At 40.2% G+C, this 27034-nt stretch overlaps 1 protein-coding gene across 1 annotated transcript in view; it reads left to right on the plus strand.

Annotated features, from left to right (window-relative positions):
• Window positions 1–27034, plus strand: part of brsk2b (BR serine/threonine kinase 2b) — a 177622-nt gene that overhangs the window by 50659 nt on the left and 99929 nt on the right. The window lies entirely within an intron of this gene.

Genomic DNA, 27034 nt, shown 5'->3' on the forward strand with positions numbered 1-27034 from the left:
GGTGCTTGTAGTTGGCAGAAAAGAACAAGAGAAAGAAATAAAAGTGGACAAGGAGGAGGTGAGTGAAAATATAGAGGGGAATATGAAGGAAACGCAGGAAAGTGATGAAATGGATCTAAGTGAGCTGGAAGGGGAAAACTTCCGAGCTGGTGAAACTTCAACAATCAAGAGAAAAACAAATCAGTGGGAAGTTGTGCCTAATAAATGTAAGAAAAAAATGCAGGATCTTGGAGTAAGTGGGGGGTCTTACAGTGCTGATGAAATATCAGGATCGGACAGTGAGAGGGAATCCGTTGATTCTTTCACGGATAAAGATATGAAGAAATGTTTTAGAGGAAAATAGTTTGGAGCAAGTAAGAAGTTTTTTACAGTCTACAAAGGGGAAGCGAAATGTTGAAGTTGGTAAATGGTCTGCACTTATATAGCGCTTTTTTAACCGTAGCGGTTCCAAAGCGCTTTACACTGTGTCTCATTCACACACACACACACACTTACACACCAACGGTAGCAGAACTGCCATGCAAGGTGCTAACTTGCCATCAGGAGTAACTTGGGGTTCAGTGTCTTGCCCAAGGACACTTCAGCATGTGGGGTCATGCGGGCCGGGAATCGAACCACCAACCCTACGATTAGTGCACAACCCGCTCTACCACCTGAGCCACAGCCGATCACAGTTATTGGCTATTTTCCTGACTGGACCTTGTTTATTCAGTCAGCCAGATTTTTGATCAGACAAAGAGGGGAAACAGTTTGTCTAATCCAGATGTGTATCGGCTGAAGAAAATCTTACAAAGACTGAGTTCTCAAATAGTGGAAAATGAAGGTGAACAAATGGTGGAATAATCGTATTGTGTGTGTTCGGTGCTTTTTGTTTTGCTCGTTCCTGATGAGTAACTTTAAAATCTCATCCATTAATCTAAATGGAGTGAGAGATGCTGCTAAAATTCAATTCAATTCAATTCAATTTTATTTGTATAGCGCTTTTTACAATAGACATTGTCTCAAAGCAGCTTTACAGAAATATCAACATGATATACAGATATTAAAGGTGTGAATTTATCCCAACTGAGCAAGCCACTGAGTGGCGACGGTGGCAAGGAAAAACTCCCTAAGATGTTTTAAGAGGAAGAAACCTTGAGAGGAACCCGACTCAGAAGGGAACCCATCCTCATCTGGGTAGCAACAGATATTGTGAAAAAGTTCATTATGGATTTATATGAAGTCTGTATGGCGTTAAGAGCAGCCGTAGTCCCAGCAGTCTGGAATTAAAGAAGATTTGAGCTCCATCCAGAGGCAGAAAGGATCTGGATCTCTAGTATCTCCATAAATTCGTGTGGGGCTCGGCGTGGGGTAAAAGAGTCCAATTACATGATGGTTTGAAAATGAAAGGTATAGATATAGCATTTGTACAGGAAACTCATAGCACGCATGCTGTATTGTGGAAAAAAGAATGGGACGGCCAGATTTGTCTTGCCCTCACACGTAGCAGTGTTTTTAGTGCAGGAGTTGCCATTTTATTTTCCGGAAATTTCTTGCCAGGTTCTTTTAATGTAAACAAATAGTAAAAGGAAGATTATTAAAAGTTCAAGCGAAAGATGAAAAGATTATTATGTTTCTGTCTTTCACTCTCTTGCTCTTCCTCTCACCCTTCGATCTCTACCTCTCTTTATGACCCCTCCATCTCTCTCTCTATCTCTCTCTCTTTCTTTCCTCATTTCTCTCTTCATTTCTTTGCATATACTTCTGTCTCCATTCGCCTCTCTCACATTTCTCCTTTCATCTGTCTCTGCTTATTTATATCTCTGTCTCACTTTCAACCTCTCTCTCTCTCTCTCTCTCTCTCTCTCTCTCTTGCTCTATCCATCATTTCATTTCTCTCTTTCTTGTTCTGCATCTCTTCATAATTTCTGCATTTCTCCATCACAGTCTATTACTTTACACCTTTCTCGTCTGTAGATGTGAGATATGGAAGAATCGGTAGAAGAAGACTGCAATGAACAGTAACGGTGTGTGTGTGAGAGTGTGTGTGTGTGTGTGTGTGTGTGTGTGTGTGTGTGTGTGGGTGTGTGTGAGCATCAGAGACAAGGCATTCAAGAGGATGCATTTATAAAACATCACACACAGCCCCAGGCCAGTCAAACCATATAATGTGTGTTCATGTGTATACAGGTGTGTGTGTGTGTGTGTGTGTGTGTGTGTGTGTGTGTGTGATTGGATTTATTTGGTATTTCAAAGCCTACACTTGTCTAGACACATAATGTGGGTGTATAATGTGTGGTGTGTAATAGTAATGGAAATGTAATGGATCAGCGCAAGTGTATGACGAACAACATGACATGATCACCTGTGTCAGTAGCATACGTCTGTAAACATTAATGGTTTGAGTACTTTAGTCTGTGTGTGTGTGTGTGTGTGTGTGTGTGTGTGTGTGTGTGTGTGTGTGGGCATGTCGGAGTGAATCAGAGCTGTAACTGGATCCTCCTAATCAAAGCTGTTCTCTGACTGTCTGACTGTGTCATATTGATCTCAGAGCTCTTGTACGGACTTTGTGTTCGGGATGCTTAGTCTCAGCCAATATGCTGCACCTCTCATTACAACTATGACACACACACACAACCAATATCATCTTCATTACAGTGTGTTCCCACAGCTGTATTCTAAAATGTGTGTGTGTGTGTGTGTGTGTAGCTGATCAGCCAAGACATGTTTACCAGTCCCTCCAGGATTTCGCGATTTTGTGAACGCAGAAATAAACTCAAAATCAAGCAAACTCCACAATATTCGGAGGAGCTTGCAATTTTTCAAAAGAACCTCAGATTTTTCACAGATTTGGGCCAAGACGCATCACGTGACGTCATCACAACACGCATTCAGCTAAAGCCCTCTTCAATTCACGTGCATCAAACATGAGTACAACTCAAAGGTCTCATTTAAATGGTAAATTATTATTCCAAAGCGCTTTACACTGTGCCTCATTCACCCATTCACACACACACACACGCACACCAGTGGTAGCAGAGCTGCCATGCAACGCGCTAACTTGCCATTGGGAGCAACTTGGGGTTCAAGCTTGTAATGGCCATAATTCTGACATGACATCAACACACTGCATGAGCAAATTCTGCTCAGAAAAAACAAAAAACAAAAAAACATCCGGGATAAAACTAAACCTGTCACGATAAATCCTTTTGTTGGACGACATATTGTCCCAGAAATAATTGCGATAAATGATATTACTGTCATTTTAAGACCGTATTATTCCACTGCTGTAACGATAATCTCATGGAATTTGAGTAATGAACTTTTAATTCTTAAGAATATTCAGTTCTTAAGAAACGTGCTTCAGTTTACCCGTGTTCATTCGCTGTTCAGCTTCAGCTCACGCAGCTTAAGCGTGGTTTAATCCCCGACATTATTGACTACGACTGGATTATTTGAAACACTAGAACTATTCTTTCTAGATATTTCTTCTTCAGGAAACATTGTTCGTGCATTGTTAATATCTTCCGTGTCGTGTTTCTTTTTTTTTTTTCCAATTAAAATCGGTGCTAGTGCCCGGTACACATCTTAAATTCAAATGTCTTTGTCAGAGTTTGTTTAATAGGTAAACAAACATGCTTGTAAACACAACGGGCGATATCGAGGTCAGCAGAAATGATCGAGGTCATGGCCATATATAGTAGGAGAAGTCATAATTATCGGCACAGGCCTAAATGAAACACAGCCGGTATATTTAACATTTCGTTAATCTGAAAAATATAAGCAGAGTATACAGTGAGTATGTATAAAATAATACTGTAAATGCGCCTATAAGCATCTCCTCCACAGATTTTGCTGTTTCTATGCTTCGTTTCTCCTCTGCTAAATTCCATCACACTTTCTTTCTTTTACAATAATTCCATAATTCCTAACTCGTATCATACTACAGAGTGAGTTACAGCCTCTGCCAGCTTAACTCATGACATCCTTCCCAACAACACACACACACACACACACACTGTGTTTTCTTCTCCCCTGAAGGTGTATCGTGCTGTGGACTTCTCACGTCTCATATGATGTGCTCTACTGGCCTGCAGAGGCTCTTATACCTGATAGCATCAATACTGGCATGTGGGAGCAAAAAGCTGTTGTACATACACACACACACACACACACACACACACTCACACACACTGCAAGGAGATTGAGGGAGAGATAGACGAGTGTGAGATAGACGGATTAGCCACAGATGTGACAGAGATCAGTCCCAGAGGGCGTCGGCCCTGCTGTTTGGCTCCTTGCTGCCTTTAATACACCTCATTTAACTCATCTAGTAATGAGTAATTCTTCATGAGAGGAAACAGGTGTGTTAGAAATCACTGGCTGCAAGTCGCACAGGAACAAGCGGTTAAAATGTAGCATTTGGTAAATGAGCTCACATTCCAGCGTGCGGCATTCATAGGATATCCATGGAACAATAACAATGAAATCAAAATGTCATCTAAACCCTCAAAACAAACCCCCTCCCTGCTACACACTCTCACCATACCAATAATATAGCACTATAGTAACAGTAATAATACAGTTGAGGTCATACATTTACGTACGCCTTACAGAATCTGCAAAATGTTAATAATCATATAATAATAAGAAGAAGAAGAAAAGAAGAAGAAGAAGAAGAGGGGCCATAAAAATTGTATTTTGTACTGCCCTGAATAAGCTATTTCACATAACAGATGTTTACATACAGTCCGCAAGACACAATAATAACTGAATTTACACAAATAAACCAGTCCAAAAGTTTACATCCCCTTGATTCTTAACACTGTGTGTCGTTATGTGGACCTGGTTTTATGTTTTGTGATGGTTGTTTATGAGTCCCTTGTTTGTCCTGAGCCGTTAAACTGCCCATTGTTCTTCAGAAAAATCCTCCAGGTCCTGCACATTCTTTGCTTTTCCAGACTCTTCTGCATTTCTGACCCCTTTCCAACAGCGACTATTTGATGTTGAGATGAATCTTTTCACACTGAGGACAACTGAGGGACTCGTACACAACGATTACAAAAGGTGCAAACATTCACTGATGCTCAAGAAGGCAGCATGATACATTAAGGCCTGGGAGGGGGAGGGGGGGGTTTACATTTTTGAAAAGAATGATTGGTGTAAATTTTATTGTTTTATTTTATTATTATTTTGTTTAAAGATTTTTTTTCAGAATGTACACAAGATATTTAGTTTTCCCAGAAGACAAAATAATAACAATGTACGTGGACACCTGACCATAGCACTTATATGTGCTTTTTGAACTTCCCATTTCAGATTTAGTTCTCCCTTTGCTGTTATAATAACCTCCACTCTTCTGGGAAGGCTTTCCCGTATATTTTGGAGTGTTGCTGTGGGGATCATGTGCCATTCAGCCACATGAGCAATAGTGAGGTCAGGCACTGACGCCAGGCCTGGGGTGCAGTCAGCGTTCCAGTTCATCCCAAAGGTGTTCAGTGGGGTTGAGGTCAGGACTCTGTGCAGTCCACTCACTTTCTTCCACTCCAACCTTGGCAAAGCATGTCTTCATGGAGCTCGCTTTGTGCACAGATGCATTGTGCAATCATGCTGGAACATGTTTGGGCCTCTTAGTTCCAGTGAAGGGAAATTGCAGTGCCACAGAAGACAAAGACATCCTTTACAATTGTGTGCTTCTAACTTTGAGGCAACAGTTTGCCGAAGTAACACACGGGTGTAATGGTCAGGTGTTCAGATACTTTCGACCATATAGTGTATGTAAAGCTGCTTGAGACTTAAAAAAAAAAAAAAGCATTATAGAAATTAAATTATATTTTATTCTGTAAGAACATGAAAGTGTACAGATGGCACTTTGAACTATTGTTATAATAAACCTGTTTTGTTTCGTCTGTGTATAAGAGTTTATACTTCTATTTTTTCTGCTTCAATATAAAATCTTTGCCTGCCCTTATTTCTGAAACGTCCTCCAAAATGAATTACTAAATACATCAAAACAGACTATTCAGATAGCTGAGAAAGCGGCATGCATGCCATGTTCGATGAATCCACACCCTATATAAAAGCTGCGCTAAGAACCTGTCTATCTCTGACTATTCAAACCCTGTAGTAAGCTGGAAAGAGTGTAGGCGCTCTGCTCTCGTCAGTATTGAGGCGGCGTTTGCAGTGGGAGGGTGTGTGTGCGTAAATGAATGAATTATTAAGCTGCTGATGTGAAGAAGCCTTCCTTTCCTCTTCTCTCCCCTGTGCATCAGCAGCCAATCAGAGAGAGAGAGCTGCCGTCTATGTGGGTCACGCCGACGTATTGCTGGTTTGGCGGAGATATTGTGCCATGTATTTGGGTTGTGTGATGGAGTTGAGACAGAAAAGGAGAGACAACCTGGAAAAGGCAAATTCAAATCTCTGAGCTCATTTCTGGATCCTTCAGTAGCTTTTGGTATGTAGGTCTGTAAGATTCACAGAGTATCTCCAGTAATGCAGTTTTAATGGGTTCCAATGTGCTGAAAATGGAGATCTGGGGATCAAACATCAGTGAGTGTGTGGAGATGACTGGCATTAACAATCACACTGCATCGCTTACATTCTTTCTATATGCAAATGACTAAAGTAATCTCAATCCTAAGCCATTTTGGTGTTATGCTTGGAATTTCAGGGCACATGGATTTATTCATTTGAGCTCATATCTTTTTATGTGATTTAATTCATTGCCCATCACTCATTAGTATAATGAACAAAATGTTGTTTTTCTCAAAAAAAGAGGAATACAGTATGTTTAGCATTGTAATGGCTCAGTCCTTGATGCTAATTCAAGTAATATTGACATGGTGTAGATATTACTGGTGTTAATCGATTCATAAGCCTCAGTGTTATTAGGAAATAAGGTTGCTAAATGCTGAGCTATAATTGCACATTTTATAAACGCAAAATGGACATTGTACTTATTATGCTGAATATTTCAAAAGGAAAACTCGGGCTTTTTCAAGCCATTGACTGATTCAGTGACTCAGAACCTAACATTTTCCTGCTTTCCTGGTTCATCTCGAGAGGAATAATAATTCTAGATATTTTTGTTAAGAGTGAGTTACATGCAGAGTTCAGCCTGATGTTAGTTTTATGGAATTCCCTCACTCATGCAGAAACTAAGAAGTGTAATAAGATGATGAGATGCTTTAATGCATGGAGAGACACATTTTCTGAACAGGATTATTATCATTATCATTATCACTGAAGGAGGTGTTGTATCTGTGCCTATTGGTTCCAGTACAATTGGATCATATTGAGTTATTGCCTGTTTAAATGTATATTTCATTTATCTGATGACTGATTGTCCTTTGAAATCCACACTGTTTTATCTCTGAAGAACAGATACATATCCTTAGGATGGGAGATTCACATTCTTATTACTGCTTGTGCGTGTACTACCCTCTTGACCTCAGCTCAGATTGTAGTTTGCTGTGTATGCCATGAACATTTCTTGCTGGCTGTAGGAAGACTTGTTGGCAGTTATGCACTGTATAAAAAATTGGAGCGTAGATTTCACTGTACTCTTTTTCTGTCTCAATTCATCACCTCATTCACATCTTCCTAAATCGTAATGTAAATAACAATAGGAATCATTTGAATATGATCATGGAACCCATGTTCCATGTTGTTATTCCTTCTTCGTAACACTATATCATTTGATATCTCTGAGCTGTTTTGTGTCACCTTGAAAATCCTGTAACAATAATTCACAGACAGCGCTGTGTCAGGAGTTGGAATTGTCGTGAAATTTGTAAGCATACGGTGCCTAATACAGTTCACTAATATTGGCACCCTTGGTAAATATGAGCAAAGAAGGCTGAGAAAAATTGTCTTTATTGTTTAACCTTTTGATCTTTTGTTCAACACAATTCACAAAAATACTCTGCTCTCATGGACATCAAACAATTGCAAACATAATACAGGTTTATCAGGGAAAAAATAAACTTTTCTTTGCTCATATTTACCAAGGGTGCCAATATTATTGGAGGGCACTGTATGTCATCATGGCCCAACTTTAAGCATCAAATAAGTCTGACTGCATGATGACTGGAAGGAGTCAGCAACCAATCAGGACAGTAAAGTTGCACGAGAGTGTAAATAAAGCAAATGGGAGTGAAATAGTGAGAGTCCAGTTTTACACTACAAGAGAAAGATGGTTAATAGACTGGATTTTTTGAATTTTTCTTGCTGAACAGGTCAGGCATTTATGTTTTCCCTAGTTTGGTGAGAATCTAGTGAATGATACGTGATAGTCAGATGATTTATCCTTGTTGTAGAGATTGTATCGTTAAACAGTTGTGAAGTTGTTTGAATTAGAACGCTCATGAGATCAGGTTAGTGACTATCAGGGTTATAAATACTCAGGTGGTGTCTACTGCATAATACTGTACAAAATAGTATGTCACTACACCATTGGTGTCCTTCGTTTTTAATTCAAACTAGTTAGTATGTATGTTGCAGTTTGGGACATAAACCTTGAATTTAATCTAAAAGTCTTGCACCCGACTAGCACACCCATGTTAGGAAATATTGTCTGTAGTAGATGGCAACACTAATTTTCTGGAGTCTGAAACATTACAGCTCACAGACCTTGGTCAAACTGCATTTTGAAGATCTTTTCAGTGATAATTAATGAATTGGTTTGGATATAAAAAGTGTGAAGTCTGTCCATTAGAATTTCACCTGCCAATGGCAACAATGGCCTTTTAGAGCCAGCCAATCAACAACTTTACTTAAAACATACACATAATACAGGTGTACAGTGTAGATTACCTTGTCTGTTTATTGTTTTTCCTTCCTTATTTTCTCTTTTTCTCTCTTGGCTTTGGAAGAAACTCTATTTCTATAACTCAGAGTGACACTTCATCGGGCAGGTGTCTTATAATATACAATCGATCAGCATGAGAATGCAGTGAATAGCTCACAACCCACGATGAAAAATGTTGTAGCTATGCTGAAGAAACCTATTACCTTGTAACGTAATGTATCATTAAATAAGCCAGTAGTTGACATAATGTTGAGCATCTTAGCCATACTGGTTAAGATTGATTGTGACACACTGATCAAATATTTTCACTGAGTTGACAAGTTAGGTTGATAGAAGAATGTGTACTATGATTTCATGTGTGCTTATGTGCGTTGCCAAATTATATCCATCCATCCATCCATCCATCCATCCATCTATCTTCTATACCGCTTATCCTTCAGGGTCGTGGGGAACCTGGAGCCTACCATAGGGAGCATCAGGCACAAGGCGGGCGGGGTACACCCTGGACAGGGTTGCTAAATTATATGTACGGTATATATTAATACTAAGTATATGTGTGAAACTCTGATGCTTTCAGCTCTGTGATGTTGCTCATGGTGTCTTGGACTCAAGTATTGCACTTGTTTCGCTTAACAAGTCATTTTATGGGGCTGAGGGTAATTTGCTTGGACTCTACATAAGTGGAACTGAACATGTACTGCAGTGCTTTACTTTGGTTTTTGTGCCTAGCTCAAGGGTACTATGGCGTCCCTGACTCTGTCACCAGCCCATTTCCCCAGACACTTAGCTTTGCTGTTACTCCACTGACTTTACATGCCTTTGCTGCAGGCTAAATGGTATTTGCAGTGAGTCCCTGTGTCATTCCAAGATGAGTGAGTGAGAGAGAGAGAGAGAGAGAAAGTGAGAGAGAGAGAGAGTGATGAGATAAGAGAACATATGTGGCTGTGACTTTGTCATACAGGGCAGTGCATGTTGTTTTTCCTGTCAGTCTGTTGTACTGAACAATTTAACAAAGCAGATTGAGATGATAATTACTTGCACTAGATCCAATCAAAACATCTAATCAAACCCTTACCAGTTTGTTTGGATAAACAACCAGATATTTTTTGCACAAGGACTGCCTATTATTCTCTGCCTATTATTCTTGTTCCTATTACAGTATATGAAAGTTAGTTTAGAAAGCCTTTTTTTATTTTATTTTTTTTAACAAATGCAAGAGAACAAGTGATGTGATAGGTTTTTATTCAGTTTAAGGTGAATGAAATTGTAGAAAAACTATCCTGACTTTGTGAAATCGTTTACATTTTACTTTGTAAAATTTACTTTTGTACTTTTTACTTTTGACTAGTTATGACCAAGATTTGACAATATTCATACCTTCACTCAAGTATCATCTTTCTGTACTTTTTCCACTCCTGCTCAAGCCATACAGCCATATAGCCATATAGCCACCTGTGGGTCTTCCCCAAACTGTTGGAAGCACACAATTATGTCAAATGTCTTTGTATTCTGTAGCATTACAATTTCCCTTTACTGGAACTAAGAGGCCCAAACATGTTACAGCATGACAATGCGTATGTGCACAAAGTGAGCTCCATGAATACATGGTTTGCTAAGGCTGTGGATGAAGAAATTGAGTGTCCTGCACAGAGCCCGGACCTCAATCCCACTGAACACCGTTGGGGTGAACTGGAACGTGGCCTGCACCCCAGGCATTCTTGCCTGACATCAGTGCCTGAGCTCACTAATGCTTTTGGGGCTGAATGGGCAAATCCCCGCAGTCACCCTCAAGAATTTAGTGGAAAGCCTTCCCAGAAGAGTGGAGGTTATTATAGCAGCAACACAAACATATCTGGGATGGAATGTTCAAAAAGCACTGATGGTCAGGTGTCCACATACTTTTGGCCATATAGAGTATTTGTAGTTATGTCTGTTGTAAGTTCTGAATTTTAATTCCAGTGAAAGAAACATGTTATGTCATTTTCCAAACAAACTATACATTGTAAACAAAAGCTCTTTCCTTGGAGAGATAATGATGGACTTTTTGTCTAATTATTCATATATATGTATCCTATATCCAATATTCCCATATACAGTTATATACATATATCTTTGATACTATTAAGTCTAAGTGTACAGATGTACATTGAGAGCAAACCTACAAAACCAGAGCCAAGCAGTTTTCTGCTACCCCGGTCTGAAAACAGACTTCAAATCATGTTCTCCCGAGGGAGCAGGCAGGTCTTGTGGGTCTCTACTCAGATCAGGGCTCCATGATGAATGCACCAGCCCGGTTAACACATACGCGCAGAGGGTCCTGGCATGCAAGGAGAGTAATGAAGCAAAGAAACCTCCTCCAGCTCGCAAGGACTTCCTCATAACCCTGTTAGTGTAGGAAAACCTCACACTGGAGACAGGAAGTCCTTGAAATACATTAGATCTCTGCAGACCTGGCTTTGGAATTCAGTGTGTGTTGAAAACAATAGCAGCAAGTTCTGGTTCTGGTGTATTCATTGTGCATTCAAATGTGTGTGTGTGTGTGTGTGTGTGTGTGTGTGTGTGTGTGTGTGTGTGTGTGTGTGTGTGTGTGACAGAGAGAGAGACCGCTCACTGGGCTGTCTGGCATGCTCTCAGTATGGGAGTGAGCATTAGCAGGGTTGTGCTCAACCCTCAGGACTGGACTATTAGAGCCAATCTGAGAGAACTGCTGGAGGGCGAGACACAGCCACAGCTCACTCCTCAGCCTCCCTGTGCATCTTACACTCCCTCATACTCCCTCCATTTACCCTTGTAGATGCATTAAGTAAGGGGTGTGCTGATACAGGAAAATATTCAATGATGGAGCAATGTGATTCAGGAAGACATTTGTTATGTTGTTATGACAGCACATCCCATAGTATTTTATTCCTTTTATACAGCAACAATTTGCCACTGCTGCACTTTTTTTTCCCTCTCCTTCTTTTTATAAAAGTGTACCAAGTCATATATTTAATCAGGTTAGATTTGTGGAAAATCTACAAAACTACAAAATCTACAAAAGTTCCTGTTAACACATGTTCTACATTTACATTTACATTTACATTTATTCACTTAGCAGACGCTTTTATCCAAAGCGACTAACAAATGAGAAAAATACAAGCAAAGCGATATATATCTAGCAGAGAACAATACAAGTAGTGCTACCATACAAGATCCATTAACTGAGTTCCAGAAGAAGCAAAGTGCACAGAGTAGAGGTGGAAAGTGCAAATATATATAATGTTTTTTTATATATTTTTTTAATGAGTTGGTTAGGTGTTCATGGAAGAGGTGGGTCTTTAGCTGTTTTTTGAATATGGTGAGAGATTCTGCGGTCCGGATTGAGATTGGAAGTTCATTCCACCACTGAGGAACAGTTAGTGTGAAGGTTCTGGAAAGGGACCTTGAGCCACGCTGAGTGGGAACTACTAAACGTCGGTCGCTAATCGATCACAGATTCCGTGAGGGAACGTAGGCCTTCAGGAGAGGGTTGCGGTAGGAGGGTGCTGTTCCTGACAAGGTCTTGTAGGTGAACTTGATGCGGGCAGCTACAGGAAGCCAGTGGAGGGAGATGAAGAGGGGTGTGACATGGGTTCTCTTGGGCTGGTTGAAGACGAGGCGCGCTGCAGCATTCTGAATCATCTGAAGGGGTTTGATGGAGCTGGCTGGGAGGCCCGAGAGTAGTGACTTGCAGTAGTCCAGTTTAGAGATAACAAGAGCCTGGACTAGTAGCTGTGTAGCCTGTTCGGTGAGGTAGGGTCGGATTTTCTTGATGTTGTACAGGATGAACCTACAGGACCTTGCAATTGTTGAGATGTGGTCTGTAAAGGTCAAGCTGTCATCAAGAATCACCCCAAGGTTCCTGGCCGTCCTGGTTGGCATGAGTGTGAGTGAGCTGAGCTGTACAGTGAGGTTGTGGTTGATTGAGGGACAGGCTAGGACGACAAGAAGCTCAGATTTTGCCAGGTTAAGCTTAAGATGGTTTTCCTTCATCCAGACCGAGATGTCCGACAGGCAAGCAGAGATGCGTGCAGAGACGGATGGATCGTCAGGCTGGAAGGACAAATAGAGCTGGGTGTCATCAGCATAGCAATGATATGAGAACCATGAGACTCAATCACCTGCCGCAGAGATGTAGTGTAGATAGAAAAGAGCAGTGGACCCAGAACTGACCCCTGTGGAACGCCAGTTGTGAGCTGCTGAGTTTCAGAAATACCTCCCCTCCATGATACCTTGAAGGATCTGTCAGACAGATAGGATTCTACCCAGCACAGAACCGTTCCAGTGATGCTCAGGCTGGAGAGAGTTGACAGGAGGATCTGATGGTTCAGTGTCGAAAGCAGCAGAGAGTCAAGTAGGATGAGGACAGATGATCTAGAGGTTGCTCTTGATAGTCGTAAGGCTTCAGTGACGGAAAGCAGAGCAGTCTCCGTGGAGTGGTTGCTCTTGAAGCCAGACTGCTTGTTGTCCAGGAGGTTTTTCTGTGTGAGAAAATTCGAGAGTTGAATAAAAACGGCTCTTTCAAGAGTTTTGGAAAGAAAAGGGAGGAGGGAAACAGGTCTGTAGTTGTCAACTACACAACTATAGAACTATGTTCTAGCAGTAAATAATCATTCACTCATTTTCTCTTGAAGTTAATACGCTAGAAAATGTCTGATTCAGTGTGATTTTTGTTATTCACAAATCCGTCGAATATAAAAGGACAATTCTGATTTGTGACAATTCTGGTTTCAATCTAAATAACAGTAGTCTTTTTGTGTCAGAATACAGTCTTGAAGTGTTTGGCTTCAACATGGGTGCTATTACTTTTTTCATCTTTAAAAAAAAAACAATACTACTTTCTCTTATCAGTTTTTACAGATAACATTGCTTTATACAGAATCAGAAACAATATAAGCAAGCATATTGATGATACTGAACAACTTTGACATGGTTATGAGCTGTGTGTGTGTGTGATTTAGACATTCAGGTTACATGATGCTAACAGCTAACAGGCTTCCATTACTTGTTTGCTAATTTAGGCTTGTAGCTTCAGTACAAAACAAATAAAGCAAAATAAACCTTGGACACTAAACAAATCTTGTCTGATCAGCTACATTTGTATTAAAGATAAAACTGTATAAAATATTCCTTTGGTAGTTAGATTATTGCAGAAACTGCTAATTCAGGTAGGTAAAGTTTTTCGATTAGCATTTCATAAATGCTAGGTAGTTTAATTAGCCTGTATAACAGGATTGGTGTTTGGGAGACTTGTCTTAACAGTGTGTGCATGTGTTTTGTGTATGTCTGTGTATGTTGGCATGTGTAACCTCTTAACTACTTGCTGTGATAATCTGCCTCTCTTTACCAGACCTGCTATAAACAGTTAAGACAATCACGACAAGCTTCTCGAACCACTTGAATAATGAATCCAATGGTCTGGAAAGCGAAGTCTTTCGCTCGGATTCTGTGCAATTTCTAGATCTATTTGGAATTAATGGAGATTTTCTGGCTTGACAAAGCATGAAAATTATCGTGTGTGTGTGTGTGTGTGTGTGTGTGTGTGTGTGTGTGTGTTCATGCATAAGGGGCCATTGTAAGTGGAATTAATGTCGAATGATTCCTGTCTCCCTCCAACACCAGCCACACTTCTCTTTCATAAATTCATCTATTTGTCTTAGATGGTTCTACAATGGTGCAACTTTAGTATCACTCGATGCTGTATTAAGTATTAGATATTAAGAAAAAACAGCATTTCTTGCCATTGATTTTATTGCAGACAGCAGGCACTAAGAGCAGCAATTATCTGTTCAAAAAGTTAGTTTTGTGGCTATGTCTATGTAGCCATGCGTGTCATCTGGAGACAGTCTGGAGGCAGACTGTGAATAAATTTCATGGTCTTATGATTCCTGGTCATTTGAGGAAGGGAAACATAGATGTCAGCTCACAAACATGTCAGAAAACATATCGGGGCATTTTCTGATTCCATAATGTCATTGAAATGCACTTAGAAATAACACTTCCACAAGGATGTTTATTGGCTCTGTGTTCTACAGTGGTGTTTGTGAAGTTTTTAGAATTTTCTATATTTCTGCATAAATATGAATTAAAACAGGGGTATCCAGTCTTATCCGCAAAGGTCCGGTGAGGGTGCAGGTTTTCATTCCAACCAAGCAGGAGACACTTACTTATTGGACACTTATAAGATTGGACACCCTGACCTAAAACAACATCAGATTTTTACACAAGTCCTAAAAGTATATAACGAGAACCCAATTAAACAAATGAGACAACAATATTATATTTGATCATTTATTCATTGAGGAAAATGATCCAATATTATGTATCTGTGAATGGCAAAAGTATGCGAACCTCTAGGATTAGCAGTTAATTTGGATTGGAAGGGATGATCAGGTGTGAGTGAGCACCCTGTTTTATTTAAAGAACACAGATCTATCAAAGTCTGATCTTCACAACACATGTTTGTGAAAGTGTATCATGGCACGAACAAAGGAGATTTCATTACCACCACCCCCCCCCCCCCCCCCCCCCCCCCCAAAAAAAAAAAAAAAACAACAAAAAAAACCAACAAAAAAACAAGCAAACCAAGGTTCAAGTTAAATAAGTAATGATAAGATTAATTAGAATAGCTTAGCTTGGACAGTGTTAGCCAGTTTTCTAACTAACTTCCTCATATTAGTCAATCTATTTAGCATTTAATTTTGTGGAGTATTCGCCAGGGGGCACAGTGGCTTAGTGGTTAGCACTTTTGCTTGCACTTCAGGGGTTGAGGGTTCAAGCCCCTCCTTCACCCTGCGTGAGTGGCATTTGCATGTTCTGCTCATGCTTCGGGGATTTCCTCTGGGTACTCCGATTTCCTCCCGCAGCCCAAAAACATGCATTGTAAGCTGATTGACGTTTCCAAATTTTCCGTAGCACGTGAATGTGTGTATGATTCTGCCCTGCTATGGGTAGGCACCTCGTTCAGGGTGTCCCCCGCCTCGTGCCCCGAGTTCCCTGGGATAGTCTCCAGGCTCCCTGTGACCCTGGGAATAGGATAAGCGGTACAGAAAATGGATGGATGGAGTATTCACCGTACAAGTCGCTATGAATTAGCTGTTACTATAGAAGAGATAACGTTTCATAACAAGCACATTCATATAAACCTGCAATTTACCTTAAAACCAACACTGTTGTCAGAGCTACTAAAATTAATAAACACTTTCTGACCAATCTCACCACCAGACTCAAGAATTCAACAGCGCTGTTGTAGATAGCCATGATACAAGGTTAGGAAGTTATAATCATGATATAAAATTTCAATATTGGCACATGCCTGTGACAATGTTTAAACAGACTCACATAGGTAGAATGAACACTTAAACTATCATCAGTCATACTTTGCATTCTCATAGAGAAGGGCTGATCTTAGTAAAGAGAAATTTGATCATTTGTGCGAGTGTTTACTGCATTCGGAGAAGGCGTGAGGACCAGCTGTTTGGACTTAATTAGCATGGAGATTGGGAACTGCTTTGCCTTTCCCTAACTAATTCAAAGCTTCTGGATGTCGACATCAAAGGGACCACTAGCATGATGGGATGTCTATGGAGGATACTGAGCACTTCTAGTCTGCCAAACAAATGCTGGGGCTGCCGGTAGAACAGTAGAGCTGGTTGGAGCTGTGGGTGGCCCAGGGATCCATCACTGTAATGGATCCATATGCAGGGTTTAACAATTAAAAGTGCAATTAGATTGTGTTTATGAGCTTCTGATGGCATACAACTCGTCTAGTTAGAAATCCTTTATGTGTTGGTTCAGTCAATTATCAATATTGTCTTACGGAATCTAGGGCACTTCATGGTTGGATTTTATTTTGATTCAGGGTGGTCAGATGTGATTATAAAATGATTATACATCAATTTGATTTTTTCTTTTTTTATCCATCATTGACAATAGCTATTATTTTTCTAGTCCTAGTGATTATTTATATTCATAAATGTCTGAAGGGTGGAAGTTGATCAGCTTATGTAAAAGTTTTTATTGGGGCTTTGTTTTTGTATCGGTGCAGAATCTTTCAAGCGAGTCGTTCGATGTATCATTGAATCGATTATTATAATAGCTGATATTTTAGATTCATATTTTATCTACATACCAATCACAGTCTAAATGACAAGTTACCATTTCTGACATGCCGGTGCTTAGCTGAGCTCTGCTACGAGCACTGTGGGTAGACTTGCGGCTGGCACACTTAAAAAAAAACTTTCATTTTAATTACATGAGCAGTGTGATATGAATAGAAAGAAGTGAGCAAGGTGAAAACGGACAAGGATGCAGGTAAAACTGGAAGTGTGCATTGAATGAGAATCAAGGACATGTCCCAATTCCATAACGCCACAGCTCTATACTCTCGCTTTAATTGTGTGTGCAGTATAAAGACCAGTATGTACATTTCCATATGGACCAGGAGACTATAAGATAACAGGAAGCCAAGACAGACATAACAGGTACAGCAGTCCCTTCTGTTTGTCTTAGAGGTCAGGTGGTGTGTGTGTGAGGGCACGGCCTATGCCCCTACTGATTAACTCGTTCCGATGCCTCACTCGCTCTGTTGTTTTAATCATGGGGTTTTGGAATGGAAAAAAAAAAAAACTGGAGCATGTTCCCTCCTGTGGCTTAATTAGTTTTTAAGTTGGAGAAGCGGACCGAACTGGGTGTGAGTTTTTGTGATAGAAAAGTCTTGTGATTAAAGGGGAAAATCTGTAGCTCCTCTGAACATCTGGGGAAAGACCCCACTGAACACAAAGCTTGCGTAATGAGCCACAAGGCTTAATATGGATGATGAATCTTAAAACCGAAAAGAGGATGTATTTTCCAAAATCCCAAAGCCTGTATTGTTTTCTTTCCTTGTCCACTATGAGACTGTAAACTAAAAAAGTAAACTTGGCTGCTTATACAGGAGTGTATGTTTGTGAACCAGCAGCCATTTCCAAGTTTATTTGCTGCACTGATTCTTTATTGTTTCATGTGCTACTGAAGCAGTGCTTTTATTGGTTGGCCGTTAGGGTAAAGGAAATCTTGCAGAAAGAAACTACTCTGGTTTATATGGCCTCATAGTGTATAAGGCTGGTGTAGCATACACACATCTGCCCCATAACATTTCCATGCCATTCATGAAACCGTTATTTTGATCCAGTCAATATTTACAACGATTGATTTTCGTTCATAACGAAGAATCATAGAGCATTTAAACCGTTTGTCATTTCTTAACTGTAATGCAACCTTCACTGCTTGGTTATAAAAGTGCAGCTGATGAGAACATGAACAACATGTCCAAAAAAAAGTGCGTCTCTTTATTCATTTACACATCCTCCAGATTTCTCTCTCCTTATTTTCTCTCTCTCTCACCCTGTGTCGTCCCTCTCCCCTCAGGGGACTTGTCCTGCTTTCTCGCCCTTCCTTCTCCATTCATCATCTCTTCTCAGATAGGCGGAGTGCACCATTTTTAATTAGCTGATTAATAACAAATGAGAAAGCTGCGTGTCTCCTCCAGCCTGGTGTTTCGAGATAGATCAGAGCCAGACAGCGTCTCACAGACAAGTGTCATTTAAGCTTTTATGTGGGACCAATTGAAAAGTCGCTCTCTGAAGACAAAGGCGAGTGGAGTCATTTTAATTCACTTCTTTTAAAAGCTGAGATTTGCAAAGCTTTTTTTTTTTTTTTTTTTTTTTTTTTACTGTACAATTAGGAGAGTTGACAAAGTACTAGAAGTTACTTGGCTCTTTATTTTATTACGTTTTTGAATCTTAAAATCATATGATACAGATTTATGAACTGTTATTGGCCGTAACAGAATGTTCTAGAGCTGTACGGTAATGACGAAAGTGATCATTGATGAACAAAATAGTTCAATTGCACTTCATTTCATTTTATATCAACAGAAGTCTAATTAGAGCAAAGCTCAAAGAGATCACATTAATTCTGATTAAACCACACCGTTATTAAATTCTCGATTCTGATTGGTCAGATGGTGCGACTCTGACTGCAGTTCTGGCTGCAAGACAAATCGCAGGTTTATATTTAGGCACTCGTTCTAATTCACAGGGATGGACACTCCACATAATCTAACACTAATTATAAGCGGATCAAAAAGCATATTGATATTCAACAAAGAAAGATGCATAATCATTGATATGAAAAGCTTTCTGTAAGGAGATGTTCATTAAAGATTTATGGAAGGAGTCTCCAGTGTCAGTGCTTTGAAAAGGTCAGTGGGTTTCCTGCCATGGGAAAGTCTACACGATAGAGCCACTTTGCACTTTCTGGTTTCTTGGTGACGTGACAAGCTGTGTTTTTTTGCCATAATAAAAACAACGTGGTAAATAAAATGAAGTGGTAACGGGAACTAATTTGTCTCATAGGCGTTCTAAAACATTAAATGTCTCTATTTACAGTTACTTAGAACACTATCAGATGAGCAACTGCTCCATTTTGAAGTCGTCTTCCAATATTTCATACAATTGCAATTTGTGAAAATAAAATGACAGTAAGCTGGCCAGTTTCATTTAATTGTCTCAATACTCTCTCCATTTTATGGAGATTCGAGGACATGTGGGATGAAAAAGGTACACAATTCCATTAAGTATGGAAACGGCTCAAAGGCAAATTTCTTTTGCGATACACCAAAACATATGCGACTATTTATTTATTTTTTTTAAAGATGACATCATCAAACACCATATCACTGGTAAAACGCCAGTTGGATGGAAACTTTATTTATTTATTTATTTTTACATACTTTCACTTTGTCGATAACAGAAAAGCACAAAAAGTGGATGGAAACTTGGCGATAATTGTAATAGGCAAATTGTTGTGGTGTAAGATAACTCCTCAGGGATCGGCTGCATCACACCACCCTGCTGTTGTTTAACTCCTAGCCATGCTGCACTTAATAATTATATTACTTGTAGAATAAGATATAAAATTATCAGTAAATGATTATTGTATAAATGACTATTGCATAAATGATTATTGTATTGTTTTCTAACATGTTTCTCTTTTTTCCCCACATGTCTGTCATTGTTGTCATTGGTCTTCTCAACTAAAGGTGAGCAATAATTTTATTCCATCTGCTTAGAATCATCTAGTTCTGAGTAAACTGGTTAGAAATAGCAGATATTGCAACTGCTGTATTGTTGTTTCATGCTTAAAGATTGGCTGGGAATAGTGTAGAGTGACCAGACATCCCGCTTTGTGTAATGCACAGCATTTTAATACTTTCTCTCGCGTCCCGCAACTTGAGATGATTTTGATTAGAAATAATTTGAACAGACTAAGGTTTTAGTTAGTCTCATGTTTCTACGATAATATTTCAGTAAGATATAAACTGAAATAGACGTATGACGTCAGTCGCATCGCTGACGAAGCAATCGTCCCTGGGGGCGGTGGCCAAATCTGACTTTCATCCGTTGGCTGTGAATAAAGTATTGAAGCCTGTCATCAGAGGGCTGTCAGCTTTCACGCAAAACCGGGTACACGTGAGGTCAAGCCATAAAAATGGGGTTTTTCCCCCCACACTTAATTTTTTTATGCAGTAATGTTTCTCTTTGTTGCATTGTTTGATACAAATGACACCAGCAGACTCCGCAACAGTTTCTTCCATGAGGCAGTCCAAATACTCAACATTCTGCTGCCTCCCAACACCATGGCTAGTCAAACACCTAAACCAGTAAGACTCAGTACCACTGAGTCACTTTACATAGCTGCATTAGTCTCTTTACATTATGGAACTCGTTATTGCTGCCAATCTTGCTGCAGTACTTGTGCTGTTGTCTTGTTCTGTGTATTTATTGTCCTGCGCTCCTCTCACACTGTTGTGTATTTGCACTTTATGTAGTCTTGCATATTGTTCGGTGTCACACCATGGTCCTGAAGAAACAACATTTCGTTCCAATGTATACAAGCTATATAGAGGAATGACAATAAAAACCCACTTGGCTTGACTTGACATGTAAATATAAATGTACGTTTCTTATTCATGTAGATAGACATAAAAATGGTCGGCCTTTCAGTGTCAGTGTCCCACATTGTCCCACACAAACTTACTACTTGTCCCACATTTAGTCTGTATGCATCTGGTCACCCTAGAATATTGTGACCAAAAAATATTATCCTGGATTTATAAAAGGAGCCAGTATGCCTCAAGAGCACAATAAAACTTTTTTTTGTTTTGTTTTGTTAGAGTATTGTGATAATGATGAACAAAATCTCTATTCTGCAGCTAAAACATGTTCCTATTCCTATATCAAAATCCATATTTTTAAATGGTCAGTCTTTAATTCTGCTTTGACTTGCTGAGTTACTAACACCAGGTGTGAATTAGTTTGGGAAAGGTGAATCTAATCTCAGGATTCATTATACAGCCACTTAATCGAGCAGTGAAATTACTCAAAATGTGTGATAACTGTCGCTTGTCTATTACCGACTGCAACCTAAAGAAAGCCAAAACTTTAGAGAAAATAGAGTTAAAAGGAAAGGTATGTTAAATTTTTGTAGAATTTTGTAGAAGCTATTCGGGAATCAGCCTACACTCGTAACGGTTTTTCCTTAAAGGCTCGAGATTTAACTTGAAGAAGCTGGATTTTACATGGTTTAAGGCCAGCGTATGAAATGGAGCAAAACTTTGTGTACTTGACTAAAAAATGACTCGAAATATTCACTAGTGCTGTGCTTAAAGGCTCCTTTAGCTCTTGAACCTGTGCCGAAACACTGCAGTGTTAATCTCCGCACACAGGCCTTTAATGTAGTCTGACAACTCCACTTTCCTCCAAGCCATACACCTTAGACTGTGTACAGCTCTGCTCTCAGCATGCTCTCATCTGTTCCTCCCTTGCTCGCCCTCTCTCTTTCTCTCTCTGTTTCCCTACACGTCCTCTGTTTAACTTACTCTTTATTTTATTTCGCTTCCCTGGGGAGAGGACAATGTCACAGAAACACAGAGGAACCCCGAGTACATAGGTATTAACTTGCACACCCTCTGCCCTCTGTAGTGTTCCCTAACACACACACACACACACACACACACAGAAATACCTGAGCAGATACACATCCAAAGAAAGGTTTGAGGAACGGTTAGGGAAGAGGGAATACCCTGGGGAATAAGAACTGTCAGTATGTGTGTGTGTCTACGGAGGAGAGGAAGAGTGAGGAAGAGCGTGACAGAGTGAGAAGTGGGTAAGAGTAAGGGTAAGAAACAGCTCTTGAAGATGCCTGTGCATGTTTGCTGCCTCTGAGGAATAAGTACTGGACTGAAGTGCACCCTAGCTGGCAATTGCCCTCCAGTGCATCCTCTCATTTCCTTATCAGAGGATGTGAAGCATTGCCGCTCTGCTGCGCGTGACGCCGCATGAATACTCATGATTGAAGGAGAGGCAGCATCTCTCACTCTTTTTCTCCCTCCCTTCCTCCGTCTCTTCCGCGCACTGAGTGCTTGAGTGCTGGAGAATGGAGCTGATTGATAAACGTGTGTGGAGAAAGCGAGGAGTCTTGCTCCTGGCTTGACACTGTGCTGATGGCTTTCTGCTGTTCCACAGATACACAGCCGTAGGCCTGGTTTTTGTGGGGTTTTTTAAACCAGGGCCGCCGAATCCATTTTTAGATTGCACTTGAATATTTAATTACTTAAAATGTTTAATGTTTTAATGAAAACCGATATTAACGATCCTATAACTTTTGACTGCCACAGGTAAAGCAAACAGCAGCAGAGTGTCATTATATGCTTTTACCAGTTAAACATGGAAGGTAAAACCTGTGTCCCTTTCATAAATAAAATAATGAGAAACGCAATATAAAAAGAGTATCGTAACAGTTAATATTTCAGAATTGTTCATTTATCTATCCGCAGTAATATTTTCTTGTTGCTTATATTTAGCTAGATTTTACATGTATTAGGATATAACATAATTCCATGTAAAATTGTACTGCATTGTGCCAGTAGTAAAGTTTGGATGAGGAGGAACAATGCTCTCGGGCTGTTTTTCAGGGTTTGGGTCCCTTAGTACCAAGGGTTACTGTTAATGCTACAGCATAGAAAGACATTTTAAACAATGGTATGTTTTCACCTTTAGTCCAACACTTTAGGGAAAGCGTTTTCCTGTTTCAGCGTGACTATGCCCCTGTGCACACAGCAAGGTCCATAAAGACCTGGAGGAGCTCCAGTAGAATGCACAAAGACCTAAACCCCACTTAACACCTTTAGGATGACTAGGAACATCAATTGCAACCCAGGCCTCGTCCAACATCAGTGCCGGACCTCAGAAATGCTCTTTTGACAGAATGGGCGCAAATTCCCACAGACACACCTGAAAATTGTAGAAAGCCTTCCAGAAGCGTGGATGGCTGCAAATACTTTTGGCCATATAATGTACATGTTCATGCTTTGGCTTCTCTTTGAACCTATTTGCATGATACATGCACTGGCTAAATTGAATGTGAAATAATAAATCATGGTTATTTAAACTCTGCCTGTCGCTGGTCTTCAGAGTGATTCTGATCCCCTCATACTAAATCTCATTTGAGAAGTAACAAAGTCAGTTAATCAATAGCCCATTGGCTGGAGGCGCAGCAGCAGGATAAGTTGATCGGTGGAGCCTGGGAGCAGGGGAATGACAGTGAGGTGTCGCTGTGGTAAATCTGGCGATTCTAACAGGAAGCGGGTCGATAGCTCTTCAACTGTTATAAGTGACTGTCTCTAATGTAATTCCATATGTCCTCAATCACATTACTTTATTACCTGACGCAAATGCCTGGCATTGGATTCATTTAACGATGTACACATGTAACCTGCACGTTAGTAAGGAACGCATTAGCACTTATGAAGATGTATGATTTTGCTGATCTGTATTCAGTGGTTGTATGCATGAACATATGTGTATCTGCTTTCTAAATATAAATTAACTGTCATATTGTAGAGAAACATTTTTACACATACAGTACAGCATCCTGGGTGTAGGCATACCTTATCGGGCCAACAGTTCCATTTTTCTTCTGAGGCAACAGGAGCATCCAGAGCTAAAAATAATGCTTACTGTATTTTGTATGTCAGCACATTGGTCAGCAGGCAAGACGGCACCCTTGAGAAATCCTCACATTAATTCATACTCTAACCAGCAAACCTTATCTTTGCGTACCTCTCTCTTCTTATAGAGTCTCACTCCTCCTAGTTGACGATCCAAGAATTTCTATGGAGATGTCTTTGTTCCTACTGAATTCACAGCAAGAGGAAAAAGTGAGAGAGAAAGCATAAAAAAGACCACATATGAGTGCAGGTGATGTGTTGGAGGCAGATCTGGATAATAAAAATCAGTGCAATGAGCTGGTAATACACAGTAGGCAGCAGGATAATGAGCTAGCCACTGCTGACACATTGATTTAGCCTGAGTGGCGACGGCAATGGCATTAGCATGGAAGAGATGTCAGTGGGCCCTACAATTGTGGCCATGTGTGTCACCTCCTTACACTTCACCCCCTGCACCTCTACATTTAATAGATTCAGCGGATGCTTAGATCCTGCTCAGGGCTCTTTTGATAGCTGCTATTCCAGTCTAAGAGGAAGGGTTAGATTGATACCTTTGGATTTGTGTCAGTTAGAATTGCCAATAAGTCAGGAATCTGCTCTCCATACATTTCACTGGCAAAACTTGGGATTTTCATTCATAGGTGCAAGCTGTGGCTTTATGTAGTCAGGTTGTGGTTTTGGTAGTGGATTGCAAAACTCTAGAAGGTAGAAAGACCCAAAGATCTATGGAAGTGCTTTGTAGTATCTATCAAAAGCTTATCCTCAAGCTAGTTCACTAGGTCAGGGACAGCATGACAGAATATTTTTTAAATAGAAAAACTAAGTGCTAATTCAAGTGCTTGGTGAAGAGGTAGGTCTTTAGTCTTTGTTTGAAGACATTGACTCAGCTTTCAGACAGCCAGGGGAAGTTTATTCCATGAACTGGGTGTCAGGAAGGAGAAAACTCTTTTCAGTGATCAATATATTTATTAATTTTGGGTGTGTGATAAGTGCCTTAAGGTAGGTGGGCTTTGCTGGTAAGCATCCGTGTTTTAAATCTGATGTAGGCAGCTACAGGAAGCCATTGGAGGGAATGCAGCAGTGGGTGATGTGGGAGATATTGGGGAGATTGAAATCAATTCTTGCAATTGCTTTCAAGACTACAAGGGTTGCATGACCTGCAAAGATAGACCAGCCAGTGGCCTAGTCTTAAGATGACAAGGGACTGAACAAGCAACTGAGTGGCCTTCATGGATCCTCCTGATGTTGTTGTGTTTAGGGCTGCAACTAATGGCGGGGCAAACTTTCAGTAGCATTTATCTTCCACAAATAAAATCAACAAACTGAGCGTTACAAATGTAAACTTCAGACTTTACACAACCATTTGTCCAATTATATAAGATTGAAAAGAACCCAATACATACACACACACACACACACACACACCAGAATATATATTTAGGGCTGTAGTTTAATTCAGTGCTTTTTGTGCAACCATAATAAATAATGCATAAATACTTATAAGTTTATAATATGTCATAGTATTTATGCATTACTGTTTATGGATGCACAAAACGCACTGAATTAAGCTACAGTCCTAAATGAATAATAAAAACTCACTTTCTCTGCACCTTGTGGTTTCTGTTACTCGCTGCCTTTAGACATATTGATTTACTTGTGCTTACTTTTGATCATAGTGTTTTAATTAGATATTACAGATCTTACTTGCGCTCCCACTACACCACGAGTGAGGAGCAACGCGGGCTCGTTACTAACAGATCACTTCTGTTATAATAAACGACAGAAGTTACACTGCAAACTGGTGGCTTAGCGGTTAAGGCGCTGGGTTACTGATTAGAAGGTCAGGGGTTCAAGCCCCAGCACTGCCAAGCTGCCACTGTTGGGCCCTTGAGTAAGGCTCTTGCCCCTCTTTGTTCCAGAGGTGCTATATCATGGCTGAGCCTGCACTTTGACCCCAACTTCCTGACAGGCTGGGGTATGTGAAGAAAACAATTTCACTGTGCTCTACTGTATATGTGACCAATAAAGACTCATTATTTTGGACACAAACATAGTTTTGTGCTAGTGCATCACTGTCGTGCTTCAGTGCTACACAATCTCCGCTTTATAAAGATTGATCTTCCCTGCGGTGTTTATTATAAAATGCCCACCTGCCTTAGAGGACTTGAAGGTCACACACTTTCTTCTTCAGTCGCGTGACGATTACGCCTCCGTCTGATGGTGACTGAGGTCATGTTGGGAATAAAAGGTAACTTTTGACTGGGACTGGGAAACAGCTTATACTTCATTAGTAAAAAAGCCCGCTGACGTTCCATTTAAGACGATACTACAATTCTAAACTTCATACACTAGACGGTAGAGGTCACAGTGCATAGTGTAAGTGTATAGTACGTTATTTGGGACACAGAAGTAATGAAGTGAGTAAATGTACCCCGTGCCATGCGCAGACCAACTAATCGATAATGAGATTCATTGACAACGATTTTCATAATAGATTATTATCGATTTTATCGATTAGTTGTTGAGAAGCAACCTGCATGACCACAATGTGAGTAATGAATGATAATTGGTTGTCCAGATATACCCCAAGGTTGTGTGCAGCAATGGACAGTGTGATCTGAGAGTTGTCCAGGTAGATCATAAGAGTTTTACACTTGAGGGTTTTTTTCCCCACTCAAGTCTGTTTGCACAGATAGGCTGGTTCAATATGAAAGCTTTTTTTTGAGCCCAGGTGTGATCCAGGGAACCGATATCTTGTTCTCCTGAGAACTGGGGTTTACTTCAAGGGAACTCTCAACACAAATGAAAGCTGTGTGTTGAATAACCGTTCAACAGAATAGGTTATTAGAATTGGTTTAAACTATGATGACACCCTCCCCCAACAATCCCAGAAATGATCCTGGGTGTGGACATGACTATCCAGGCCAAGTGTAATTATTGATGTACACCATCATGGCGCAATCTCATAATAAAAATTGTCCTAATTCTCTCTTTTGTTGCAATTGCTTCAGTTATTAGGTCTGATTTAACAACTCTCTGGGCTTGCTCAGTCAACAGAGCCAAACACTGACATCATGGCGACTTTCGCACCGTAATAGGAGGCACAAATGTCCTTTGAGAACCTATTTGGCTCCCCTTGACTTTCGTTAGGGGCAATAAACACAAATTTAATGCTG

Source organism: Ictalurus punctatus, chromosome 27 (assembly GCF_001660625.3).
Source record: "Ictalurus punctatus breed USDA103 chromosome 27, Coco_2.0, whole genome shotgun sequence".
Taxonomy (NCBI): Eukaryota; Metazoa; Chordata; class Actinopteri; order Siluriformes; family Ictaluridae; genus Ictalurus; species Ictalurus punctatus.